Source organism: Oryctolagus cuniculus, chromosome 18, assembly GCF_964237555.1.
Source record: "Oryctolagus cuniculus chromosome 18, mOryCun1.1, whole genome shotgun sequence".
NCBI classification, from domain to species: domain Eukaryota; kingdom Metazoa; phylum Chordata; class Mammalia; order Lagomorpha; family Leporidae; genus Oryctolagus; species Oryctolagus cuniculus.
In genome coordinates, this window is record NC_091449.1 from 6714059 (window position 1) to 6728031 (window position 13973).

Genomic DNA, 13973 nt, shown 5'->3' on the forward strand with positions numbered 1-13973 from the left:
CGCCGCCTCATTAAGCCAGTAAGCTCTGGAATAACAACTCTTTTAAATCTGGAGTTAATACAAAGCCACAAAGTACAGAAGACCTACAGGAGAGTATTCTGATTTTCTTTTTAAAGATTTATTTATTTATTTGAAAGGCAGAGTTAGAGAGAGAGAGAGAGAGAGAGAGAGAGAGAGAGAGAGAGAGAGAGGTCTTCCATCTGCTGGTTCACTCTCCAGATGGCTGCAACAGCTGGAGCTGCACTGATCCGACACCAGGAGCCAGGAGATTCTTCTGGGTCTCCCACGCAGGTGCAGGGACTTGGGCCATCTTCTACTGCTTTCCCAGGCTACAGCAGAGAGCTGGATTGGAAGGGAGCAGCTGGGACTCAAACTGGCATCCATATGGGATGCAGGTGCTGCAGGCGGCAGCTTCACTCACTACGCCACAGCTCCGGCCCCTCTGTTTTTAATGTGTAAATTCGCAAAGATCTCTCTTATCCAATTTTGAGTCATACTTTGTGGCTGAAATTCATTAAAACTACCATTTCTTGATGCCTTTTACTCATTAGTCTCCCGATGTAAAATCTCATTAAAACTGAACTACCTAAAAACCATCTGCAACCCTTCTGAGCAGCATTCAGAGTTCCCAATTATACTCCTAGGGCAATGAGAATATCAATGAAGCAAGGCCCTGCTCCCAGGGAGCCTCTCCATGCAGGAGTGGCAAGCAGACTCCTCTGCAGTCTATGCATGTCAAGCTATTAGGGTTTAACACGGGGTACGATGGAACTATGCTCACATGGGCACAGCTAGATAAGGCAATAATAGTACCGTGGAGTATGGGTGCTGGAATCAGTCCCAGCACAGTTCACAGTGCATTCAACAGTAAGAGGTGGAAGACGTGAGGGCAAAACATCTTCCAGAAAGGAACGACACAGGGAAAGGGGTCAAATCCCAGGCTGGGTTTAACAAATTGCAGACAGGTCAGTAACGAAGAGGAGGCTAAAGAGGACAGACGGACGCCCATGTGCTGGGTGGGCACGGGTCTTGGAGCACCTGTGTGCATTTCCTGTAGACGCTTGAAGCCACTGCAGTGTTTTAGAATGTGTCTTAGAAATCGCATCACACGTTGAACCACAATGCTCATAGAAGTAAACACAGAGCTCTTACTATATGCTACGTATCACTCTAAAGATTCTACAGGTGTCTGTGCAATAAGCTCCATTCTCTTGTTCCTAGAGATAAAAAGAAATGTTTTAAGTTTTCTTTTTGTGCCTTTTATATTTTCTTAGAGCAACAATTGTTCATTGCTGGATCAGAGAAACAAAAGAGGAAGACACAACAAAGATAGTTCCTTACACTCAGGGCCTGTAAAATGTTTACGGATTTTGGGGCCGGTGCTGTGGTGCAGTGGGTAAAGCCCTGGCCTGCAGTGCCGGCATCCCATATGGGCACGGGTTTGAGTCCCGGCTGCTCCTCTTCCAATCCAGCTCTCTGCTGTGGCCTGGGAAAACAGTAGAAGATGGCCCAAGTCCTTGATCCCCTGCACCCGCGTGGGAGACCTGGAAGAAGCCCCTGGCTCCTGGCTTCGGATTAGCACAGCTCTGGCTAATTAGCAAGCTAATTAGCACAGCTCTGAGCCAATTGGGGAGTGAACTAGCAGATGGAAGACCTCTCTCTCTCTACCTCTGCCTCTGCCCCTCTGTAACTCTGCCTTTCAAGTGAACATAAATAAATCTTAAAAAAAAATGTTTACAGATTTCAAGGAACTCATTTATTTCCTACTTCTGGACATAGTAAATCTTGTAATTTTTAAAAATTCTCATTTAATGGTTGCCAGTGTTACCATAGAAATGTTTGCAACTTGGCTCTGGGCTCTGTTGTTCATTTGGCAATGGGACATAGCAGCGCCTCCCAGGATCCCAAGGCAAACAGCTTTCCCTTCCTGATTGGCTCGGTTTCCTTAGCTTTTCTCTTTCCCATTCTAAGCTTCTCCTTCCTGGCTACAATGTATCTATCTACATTGTTGCATCTGACTGGACACAGTTGTTATAAATTTATGCAAACCCGGGTCTGGGCTGCTCCTGGCAGCTCTGGGGACATGTCCCACCCTTGGGATTCTGGTCATGAAATCTCACCGGGGGCTTCCTCAACGACCGTAGCTTTCTGGCCCAGGGATCCATGTTGCTCTTGTTTCTCAGTTGCAGGAGCTGCTGCATTCTATAAAGCCAGAGCCTGTGGGTTTAAAAAAATGTTTAAATTACTAATTTACTTGAAAGGTAAGGCGAGGGAGAGGAAAGGGGAGGGGAGGGGAGAGAGAGAGAGAGAGAGAGAGAGAGAGAGAGAGAGAGAGAGAGAGACAAGAAGAAAGAAATCTCCTATCCACTGGTTCATTCCCCAAATGCCCACGGCAGCTGGGGCTAGGCCAGGCCAAACCCAGGAGGCTAGAACTGAATCTGATTCTCACACAGGTGGCATGGACCCAACTACTTGCGCCAGCCCCTGCTGTCCTCCAGAGTGTGCACTGGCAGGAAGCTGGAAACAGAAGCGGTGCTGGCACTTGAATGCAGGTGCTCTGATAAAATCTCTTCTGATGTGGAAACAGTGAGAGCACGTGTGTATACCTGCAGGGGCTGTTTCCACATGCTACAGTCTCCTTTAACTCTAACACCTCTGGGAGGCGCTGGGATCACTCCATTTCAGAGAACACCAAGACAGGGCAGGTTGTGCCCCAATAAAAAGCAAATGGTGGAGGAGGGGATAAAACACACTTTCCAATGGATAAAGATCTTTGATTTCAGGCAGAATTGCCGTAGAATTCAGTGTTAAGCAGTAAAGAAAAAAAACCAGAAAACTATTTAAGACAGCTGTCAGACACACAAAGACAGGACGGCTCAGTGTTGTGTCCAGCCATGGCTGAGACTTCGTAGCCATTTCAGCCGAGCTTCGTGCACCCCAAGAGGAGACGGCAGAGCCTGGACCCCTCTGCTGGGACCTGGAACCGATCTGACATGATGGCGTCTGATGGCTCTGATATCGTGATTGAGGCCATGCTGGAAGTTCCCTGTAAGAAAAGAGGAAGAAGAGGAGGCGCAGCCGCAGCCATAGCCGGGACCGGTGCCATGGGAACCCAGAGCTCTACCGGAGGTCTCCGCTTGCCACTGGGCCCAGGGGTGGCCACAGGAAGAATCCCACCGGCAGCCAGTGGATAAGCGGAGCCCCAAGGAGCATGATGCCCGTGCACTTCCCCACCTGCAGTCGGCTGCCTGCACTGGGCCTCCAGACCTGCAGGACTTTCCCTCTGCTGTTGGCAGGGTTTGTGAGGTGCGGGTCATCTCAGGTCGGAACTCACGTCGTCCTAAGGGCATTCTGTGACATCCAGCCTGTGCTCCTGGCCATTGGGCTAGCTAGGAGTCCCTGTCATGGTACAGGCCTCCCAGGCTGAGAAAAACCAACGGTCAACCATGCCAAGGATCTGCAGAAGGGCCAGTGCGCCTCCCTGTAGGCTCCCTGCATTTCAGTATCACCGAGGACAGTCTCCGGGGCATCCATGAGCCCTCCAGCAAAATTGACAATTGTGTCCTGATGAAGGATTCAGATGCAGGCTGCGCTAAAGGTTGTGGTTTCATTCTGATTCCGAGTGTGGCCCTGGAGCGAGCAAATGGCTTTGAGCTTGCTGGTCGACCTAGGAGGGTTGGCCATGTGGCTGAGTGACCGGATGGTACCACAGATACTTTTCCTGATGGCGACCAGGAGTTGGATCCGGGATCACCAGGTGGGTGTCAGCAGCTCATGGCCAAACTCGCAGAAGGCTCTGGAATCCAACTGTCAACCACAGCAGTGGCGGCTGCCGCCTGCAGCTGAATGGAGCAGTTCCCTTGGGGACCCTGAACCCAGCGGCTCTGACTGCTCTGAGTCCGGCCAGTGCTTCCTGCTCTCTGTACCCCCAAGACCATGTAAATCACTGCACACTGACCTGCCTCCCCGTGGCGCTGGGTCCTGCCCTCTTCTTCTCCACATCTGCCCAGGCCATTCTGAATGCGTGACGCTGACTGCGGAGGATAGGGGTCACCCGTTGAGACCGAGAGGAGCTCCTGCCTGCAGTCCCCCGGGAATGGGCTCTGCTGAGCATAGTCCAGTTGAAGAATCTACCTTAGGACACTAACCCACTGTTGGTGGGAATGCAAACTGGTTAAGCCATTATGGAAGTCAGTCTGGAGATTCCTCAGAAATCTGAATATAACCCTAACATTCCACCCAGCCATCCCACTCCTTGGAATTTACCCAAAGGAAATTAAATTGGCAAACAAAAAAGCTGTCTGCACCTTAATGTTTATTGCAGCTCAATTCACAATAGCTAAGACCTGGAACCAACCCAAATGCCCATCAACAGTAGACTGGATAAAGAAATTATGGGACACGTCCTCTATAGAATACTATACAGCAGTCAAAAACAACAAAATCCAGTCATTTGCAACAAGATGGAGGAATTTGGAAAACATCATGCTGAGCGAATTAAGCCAGTCCCAAAGAGACAAATATCATATGTTCTCCCCGATTGGCGACAACTAACTGAGCACCAAAGGGGAAACTTGTTGAAGTGAAATTGACACTATGAGAAACAGTGACATGATCAGCTCTTGTCCTGACGGTTGATGTACAATATTTTATCCATTTTGGTATTTTTTTGTTCTAGTACTATTGGTTGAACTCTGTAATTAACACACAATTATTCTTAGGTGTTTAAATTTTAATTGAAAAGTGATCCCTTTTAGGAATCTGGAAAGCATTATGCTGAGTGAAATAAGCCAGTCCCAAAGGGACAAATACCACTTGTTCTCCTTGATAGGTGACAACTAGGGCACCAAAAAGGAGCACCAAAAAGGAAACCTGTTAAAGTGAAATGAACACTATGAGAAACGGTGACTTGATCAGCCCTTGCCCCAACTGTTGATGAACAACTTAATACGTTATCCCCCTTAGTATATTTTTTTGTTTTTTCTACTTAATACTTTTGGTTGAATACTGTAATCAATACACAGTTATTCTCAAGTGTTGAAACTTAACTGAAAAGTGATCACTGTTAAATATAAGAGTGGGAGTAAGAGAGGGAAGAGATGTGCAATTCGGGACATGCTCAAGCTGACTTACCTCAAACGGTAGAGTTAGAAACATACCAGGGGATTCCAATTCAATCCCATCAAGGTGGCATGTACCAATGCCATCTCACTAGTCCCGGTGATCAATTTCTGTTCACAATTGATCATAATGATAGGACCAAGAGCCAAAGGGATCACATAAACAAGACTAGTATCTACAAATACTAGCTGATAGAATAAAGAGGGAGAGAATGATCCAACATGGGAAGCGAGATACACAGCAGACCCATAGAATGGCAGATGTCCTAAACAGCACTCTGGCCTCAGAATCAGCCCTTAAGGCATGCGGATCTGGCTGAAATGCCCATGAGAGTATTTCAGGCATGGAAAGCCAAGATGCTCTGTCAAAAAAAATGACCTAAATGAAAGATCTCCACGAGTGAGATCCCAGTGGAAAGAACAGGTCATCAAAGAAGGAGGTACCTTTCTCTGAAGGGAGGAGAGAACTTCCACTTTGACTACAACCTTGTCTAAATATGATCAGAGTTGGTGAACTCAAAAAGCTTCCATAGCCTTGGTGACTCATGACAAGAGCCTAGGGTGATTACTGATGCCATAAACAAGAGTGTCAATTTATTAAGTCAACAACAGGAGTCACTGTGCACCTACTCCTCATGTAGGATCTCTGTCCTTAATGTGCTGTACATTGAGATTTAATGCTGTAACTAGTACTCAAACAGTATTTTTCACTTTGTGTTTCTATGTGGGTGCAAACTGTTGAAATCTTTACTTAATATATGCTTAACTGATGTTCTGTATGTAAAGAGAATTGAAAATGAACCTTGATGTGAATGGAAGGGGGGAGGGAGAGTGAAAGGGGAGGGTTGCAGGTGGGAGGGAAGTTGGGGGGGGAACCATTGTAATCCATAAGCTGTACTTTGGAAATATATATTCATTAAATAAAAGTTAAAAAAAAAGAATCTACCCTGCACTGAGTCCTATTTCTCCATGTGTAGCATCTTCCTGAGAACGACCTTCTTGCCTCTCCAAACCCCTATTCATGGTTCCTCCACTCCTCCTGTGCTGGGAAAGACCTAGGCCACTCAGGGAGGGACTAATCTCTCTCCTTTTCCTGTGCTTTCCCTGCAACCCATCAAGGAGATCCCTAGGATCTCTCAATGGAGAGGACTTGGGAGTTTGGGGAGTGGGCCTTGCAGATGCTGGCTTTCCACTACCAGCACCCTGGGAGGTAGCCTGGACATCTGCATCGTAGAGCCTGCCTTAGACCCCAGCCTGGTGTGGCTTGAGGCCAGAGCGACCATCGGTTCAGCCACTTGCTGAGAGGCATGGGAGAGGTCCATCCTGCCAGGCAGGTAGAATGCCTTAGGGGCTCTCGGGAGTTTGATAAAAGGTGGGTTCCCTTTCCAGTAATTTCCATCTTCCTTTGTGTGCTTGACCTACTTCCCAGGTCCTCTCTTTGACCCAGGGAGGGACAATGGGGAGAATGCTACCACTCTGCACCGCTTCTGTGTGCCTCTGCCCTGGCCTCAGCCGTGGTGGTTAAAGCCGCCCCTGCCCCGTCTGGATCCACATGAGCCCTTCTCACTGGATCTCATACCGTGTCTGTGTACATAAATACACACACACATACACACACACACATGTATGCATGCACATATAAGCTTGATACAAAAGGCAAGCTCTCTTGTGGCAACTGTTATCCATATATGTGTGGCCTCTAAAGTCATCTGGTATTGGCCGGCACCATGGCTCACTTGGCTAATCCTCCGCCTGCAGTGCCAGCACCCCAGGTTCTATTCTGTAATACACAGAGACTGTGAATACAGTGCTCTGAAAGGCATCAAATCAGACAAAGTAGTCCTAGACAAAATCTATTCTATCAACCCAGAATACTGTACCCTGCAAAGCTCTCATTTATGAACAAAGGTGAAATAAAGACCTTCCATGACAAACAGAACCTGAAAAAATTTGTCATCACACACCCAGCCCTGCAGAAGATGCTTAAGGATATGCTGCCAAAGAAACACAGAAACATGGTCATCACTATGGAAGAAGGTAAAGGAAGGAAATCTCCCAGGAAAAGCACAAAGGAAATCCAAAGTAAAAATTAGGAATATCAGGGCTGGCGCCGTGGCTCACTAGGCTAATCCTCTGCCTAGCAGCGCCGGCACCCCAGGTTCTAGTCCCGGTCAGGGCGCTGGATTCTGTCCCGGTTGCCCCTCTTCCAGTCCAGCTCTCTGCTGTGGCCCAGGAGTGCAGTGGAGGATGGCCCAAGTGATTGGGCCCTGTACCTGCATGGGAGACAAAGAGTAAGCACCTGGCTCCTGGCTTCGGATCAGTGCAGTGCCCCGGCCTGGGTGGCCATTGGAGGGTGAACCCACGACAAAGGAAGACCTTTCTGTCTCTCTCACTGTCCACTCTGCCTGGCCAAAAAAAAAAAGGAATATCAGGAAAAATAGCAGGGCAAAGTCATTACTTATCAATAGTCATGTAAATGTCCTTAATTTTTCAATTAAAAGATACAGACTGCCTGAATGGATTAAAAAACAAAACTCATCTATTTGCTGCCTACAAGAAACACATCTCACCAACAAAGATGAACACAAACTGAAAGTGAAAGGATGGAAAAGGATTTTCATGCTAACAGAAACCAAAAAAGAGCTGGTGTAGCCATCCTAATATCAGACAAAATAGATAGTAACACACACACACACACACACACACACACACACAAAACTGCTAAAAGAGACAAAGAAGGGTTCTATGTAATGATCAAGGTATCAATTCAACAGGAAGATATAACTATTATAAATATATATGCACCTAATTACAGGGCTCCTGGCTATTTAAAATAAATGTTAAGGGATCTAAAGGGAGACAAAGACTCAGATACAATATTATGAGGGATTTCAGTAACCCACTTTCAGTAATGGACAGATCAACCAGACAGAAAATCAGCAAGGAAACAGCAGAGCTAGTTGACATATAGACCAAATGCACCTAACATATCTACAGAACTTTTCATCCTACAGTTGCAGAATACACATTCTTCTCATCAGTGCATGAACCTTTTCAAGGATTGGCCATATGCTAGGCCATAAAACAAGTCTAAGCAAATTTTAAAAAATTGAAATCATACCATGCATCTTCTTGGACCACAATGGAATGAAGCTGGAAATCAACAACTCAGGAATCCCTAGAACATAGGCAAATACATGGAGACTGAACAACATGCTGCTGAATGAACAGTGGGTCTTAGAGGAAATAAAAAAATGCTGGAAACAAATGAAGACAACAATACAATATATCAAAACGTATGGGATACAGCAAAAGCAGTGTTAAGAGGGAAGTTTATGGCCATTAGTGCCTGCATCAAGAAATTGGAAAGGCACCAAATAAATGAGCTATCAGTGCATCTCAAGGATTGAGAAAAGCAATAGCAGACCAAACCCAAAACTAGTAGGAAAAAAGAAGTAATTAAAATCAGAGAAGAAATTAACAAAATTGAAGCCAAAAAAACAATACAAAAGATCAGCAAAATGAAGAGCTGCTTTTTTGAAAAAATAACCAAAATTGACACACCATTGGCCCAACTAACCAAAAAAAGGAGAGGGAAGACCCAAATCAATAAAATTAGAGATGAAAAAGGAAATGTAACAGACACCACAGAAATAAAAGGAATCATCAGAAATTACTACAAAGAGCTGTGATGCCAACAAACTGGGAAACCTAGAAGAAATGGATAGATTCCTGGACACATACAACCTACCTACATTGAGCCATGAAGACATAGAAAACCTAAACAAACCCATCACCAAGGTGGAAATTGAATCAGTAAGAAAGACCCTCGCAACAGAGAAAAGCCCAGGACCAGATGGCTTCACTACTGAATTCTACAGACATTTAAAGAACAAACTCCAATTCTTCTCAAGTTATTCAAAACAATTGAAAGGGAGGGAATCTTCTCAAATTCTTCCTATGAAGCCAGCATCACTTTAATTCCTAAACCCAGAAAAGATACAAAAGAGAAAGAGGACTATAGACCAATTTCCTTGATGAACATAGATGCAGAAATCCTCAATGATTCTGACCAAACGAATCCAACAGCACATCAGAAAGATCATTCACCCGGACCAAATGGGATTTAGCCCTGATACGCAGGGATGGTTCAACATTTACAAATCAAGATGATATATTACATTAGCAAACGGAAGAGCAAAAACTGTATGATTATCTCAATAGATGCTGAGAAGGCATTTGATAAAAATACAATACCCTTTCATGATGAAAACTCTAAGCAAATTGGTTATAGACGTAACATTTCTCAACATAATCAAGGCAATTTATGACAAACCCATGGCCAGATCCTTTGGAATTGGGAAAAGTTGGAGGCATCTCCACTGAGATTCAGAACCAGACAAGGATGCCCACTCTCACCATTGCTATTCAATATAGTCCTGGAAGTTCTAGCCAGAGCCATTAGGCAAGAAAAAGAAATCAAAGGGATTCAAATTGGGAAAGAGGAAGTCAAACTCCCTATTTGCAGATGACATGATTATATATATGTATATAAACTCTTGCATATATATATATATATATAATGCAAAAGACTCCACTAAGAGACTATTGGAACTCATGGGAGAGTTTGGGAAAGTAGCAGGATATAAAATCAATACACAGAAATCAACAGCTTTTGTATACGCAGGCAATGCCACAGCTGAAAAAGAACTAAGATAAATCTCATTCATAATAGGTACAAAAAATCACCTAAATTGACATAAAAATAGAAAAAGAAGTATCCATGGAGTATAAAAGGAAATATGAAGCAAAAAAATCTATCCTGGGCAGGAGACGGGAAAAAGAGGAAGTGAGACTATGGGTTGCATCACGACTATGGCAGAGACTAAAAAATTAGGGTAGAAGCAGAAATGGCAAACAGTCACGTTTGTTGTGCTTCCTTGGCCCTAGGACAAAAAGACAAATTTGGGAATGCCCTGTGGTGTGATTGAGGCTGGCAGGAATTTCTTTCTTTTCTTTTTAAAATAGATTTATTTATTTGAGAGGCAGAGGAACAGAGAGAGGGAGAGATACAGAGAGAGATCTTCCATCTGCTGATTCACTCTCCAAATGGCTGCAACAGCCAGAGGGGCTGATCCAAAGCCGGGAACCAGGAGCTTCTTCCTGGTCTCCCACATGGGTGCAGGGGCCCAAGCACGTGGGCCACCTTCTACTGCTTTTCCAGATCATAGCAGAGAGAGGAGCAGCTGGGACATGAACCAGTGTCCATCTGGGAGGCAGCACCACAGGCGGAGCCTTAGCCCACTACACCACAGCATCGACCTGGGCTGGCAGGAATTTCCTGCAAGGGTGAGGGACTAGCACGGAGTCAGCGCTTTCCCGGCTTCCAGATGGCCCAGCTCCCTCGGCAGAGGCTGTGACCCTCAGCTTGGTCTAGCATGGCTGTGACCATCTCACCACCATGACCCTACGCAGAGCGGGACTTGGAAACAAGGGCCTGCTTGGCAAACCCTGGTGGGAGCAGCCGAGCCAGCGCTGAGCTCTTGGGAGCCCTTTCTTCCCTGTTAGGCACAGAGTCCACAGCAGTGGCCAAGGAGAGTCTTGCACCTTTAATGAATCAGTTAATTAATTCCTGCCTCAGTCATCCCAGGACTTGCTGGTTTGTCCTGGGGACTAACGCTGACAGCGCCAGGGTCCCTTTGCAGAGGATGTCAGCGCACTGCAGGTGACAGTAATTGCAGCCGTGGGGAGACATGAGCTCAGGCATCTGGAGACCTATAACTGCTGTGGCTGCGGATGGCTCATGTTTTCTGAAGACCACACTTCACTGCTGGTGCCAGCAACAGAGACCAGCCCGTGAGTGTTGCCTTAGGACTCACACTCCATGCAGGTCTGGGAGACCCTGCGAGAGGGTGGTGAGGAGCTGGGCAGGGCAGAGGCTTCCCCCTGGCCCCAGGACAGCTTCTAAGCCTCAGACGTCTGGGCTGATAAAGGGCAAGGCAAGTCTGATGATGGGGACCCCCGGTGGCAGGGTTCTTGGCTTGGGAGGGACTGGACATTGCTGTGGCCCGCTTGCTCTGTGATCCCTTAAGGTGGGCACTGGCCATCGGCCCAGACTGCTGAGAACTGAGCTGGGAGAAGTTGACACATGTTGCTGTCTATAGCATAGGGTACACATGCAGACTCTGGCCTGCAGGCTGTGTAAACCCGGCGAAACCATGTGGGTCGGCCCTGCAAGGGCAGCTGCAGGTGAGGCTTGAAATTCAATCTGCAACAGGCTAGTTTTTAAGGTGGTATTCTTGAATGGCCCACGCACAAATGATGGTATGAATATCCAAGTGGCCCTTGGCAGAAAAAGGTTCCCCACCCCTGCGGCAAGATAGATATGTCATCAAATTTCACTCCCTCTCAGAGTAACCCTGTTGATCTTTTTTATGTCTTGTTTTGGAGATGTTGTGGGATGGATCTGAATTTTGTCTGTGTGAAGACAGAGACACAGAGACAGCGATTGTGTCTGGTCTACACCTGTGATTACCCGTGTGCCAGGGAATTAATCTGTTCTGGAGTGTCTGCATGGTAAGACACCACGTGCCTCAGGTCGTCTCAGACCCAGGCTGCCATGTAACTACAACTAACTGAGATCATTTAAAAATAATCTCTGTGTCTTATTTACTTGCCCTTTGCATCTTGATGTAAGTGAAAACCAACAGAGTGCACAAGTCTCCCGCGTACAATCTGAGAAGGTTTGACAAACTGACACACCCATGAAACGATGGTCATAAACAGTGAGCAGTCCCTACACATTTCCTCGTGTTCTTTGTAAACCTTCCCTCCCGCCCTCCCCTCCCCCAGCCACTAGGCAGCTACTGAGCTGCTCTCTCTTGCTGTGGGTGGATTTGCATTTTCCAGAATGTTATATAAATCTGTGGCTTATTTTCTATCCATGTAAAATGTAGTAAGACTATTGTGTGTTTTAAGATTTATTTTATTTATTTGAAGAAGTTACAGTGAGAAGTAGAGAAGACACAGAGAGAGAGAGAGAGAGAGAGAGAGAGAGAGAGAAAGAGGTCTTCATCCACTGGTTCACTCCCCAGATGGCTGCAATGGCCAAAGCTGCGCTGATCTGAAGCCAGGGTCAGAATCTTCTTCCAGGTCTCCCACATAGGAGCAAGGGTCCAAGGACTCAGGCCATCTTCCACTGCTTTCCCAGGACACAGCAGAGAGCTGGATCAGAAGTGGAACAGCTGGGACTCGAACCAGCTCCCACATAGGATGCTGGTGCTGCAGGCCTTGGCTTTAACCCACTGTGCCACAGCGCTGGCCAAGAATATTGTTTGACACTGAGCGCTCAGTGTTGTCTTACATGAGAGGCCTGTGCCAAGCCCTAAAGCTCACACAGAAAGTCACTCATCAATCGTATCTACTGGTGTTTTCTCTGACTGGACCTGGGGCCACTTTTTGGGAAGTGGGTTAAAACAGAGAAGCTGGTACCTCTGCCCTAACGTCACCCTTTCTTTATCTGTATTTCTGTCTCCCTACTCACGTAGCTTCTCCATCTCTCTCCGGTGCTTCTCCCTCACGGGACAAGGTCAACCCCAAGCCTATTCTACCTTTTCCAGGTCTATCCTTTTTAAGAAGTAGGGATTTCTCCAGCACTTTTGCAGGCAGGAGCTCTCTCAGATGTCACTGCCCCTGGCTCTATGTACAAAGTCTGACCGCCTGACACCCCTGTATTTGGCTTGTTCTTCGTTAGCTCATTCCACTTTTCATTTTCTCATAGTGTTGGCCTCTATGGCACTTGCAAAGCACAGACTTTGATCTTTGCCTTACTACTGTCCCTGCTGTTCGGTTTTAAAAATTCTTTTTCATAAAGAGAAAACCATGTAGCACCAAGCACATGGGGGAAAAGCAGGCACCCTGAGTTGCATTGTGGGAGTTTTCCTCTACACTGAGATATAGACAGGGCCCCTCAGATCTGGGATCAGCCCCCCATCATCCACCACGAGGGGCTGTGACTTCAGACAAAACCTGACTTTCCTGTGCCCCATTGTGATCCGCTGCCTAATGAGAATGGTGACTACCGTATTTGGCTCACTGGATTATCTAGGGATTAAATGGATCAATATATTTCTGACCCTTAGCGCAGTGCCTGGCACGGGGTCCATGTTCAGTAAACTTCCACTGTGTGTTTTTTTTTTCTGGTATTGCAAAGCATGAAGTGGCTGAATCTTCGTGGGCCTGGATCACGGCTAGGATTTGGAACTGACGCCTGAGCCCCATGGGTCACCTTTACAAATCCCAGCCTGGGTTTGAGCCGTGAGCTGGAGGTGATGTTTCCTCTCGTGTTCTGGAGTGTTGATCCAAGGGTGTACATGGTGGGGAAAAGGTGCATGGTCATGAGGGCTGAGGTCACCGTGAGAGGTGTTCTTGTGTGTTTCTTCTCTTCTCCTCGTCCCCACTTCCCCCACCAGGGGCTCAGCATTCCCATCTTCAGGTCTCTGCTCTTTATGGAGCCCGCATTGCAACCCCAGAGAAAAGGCTGTCTTGACAGACAGGCAGGGCCGGCTGGATGGGTGCTGGAGCAGAAACACCAGCAGCAGGACACGCGGACCGGACCGCAGGATGCAGACGTGGGGGCGGGCATCAGAGTTGCGGGCCCCTCTCCCGGGGCCCCTGCTGCGCTCTCCGACCCAGATCTTCCGCCTCTGTTCTCCAGGCTCTGCTGCTTGCTTTCCTTCTTGAGGTTTGCTCTCCCCCTCGTCAGTGCAGCAGCTGAATGGTTCTGTCCCCCAGGAAACTGTGTGGAAATCCTAACCCCCAAAGTGACGGTGATAGGAGGGGGGCGCCTTTGAG

General features: G+C 47.0%; 1 pseudogene; it reads left to right on the forward strand.

Moving 5' to 3' along the window:
- The first annotated feature begins 2996 nt into the window (after positions 1-2996).
- LOC100352302 (probable RNA-binding protein 23 pseudogene) lies at positions 2997-4585 on the forward strand (annotated as a pseudogene).
- The last annotated feature ends 9388 nt before the right edge of the window (positions 4586-13973 follow it).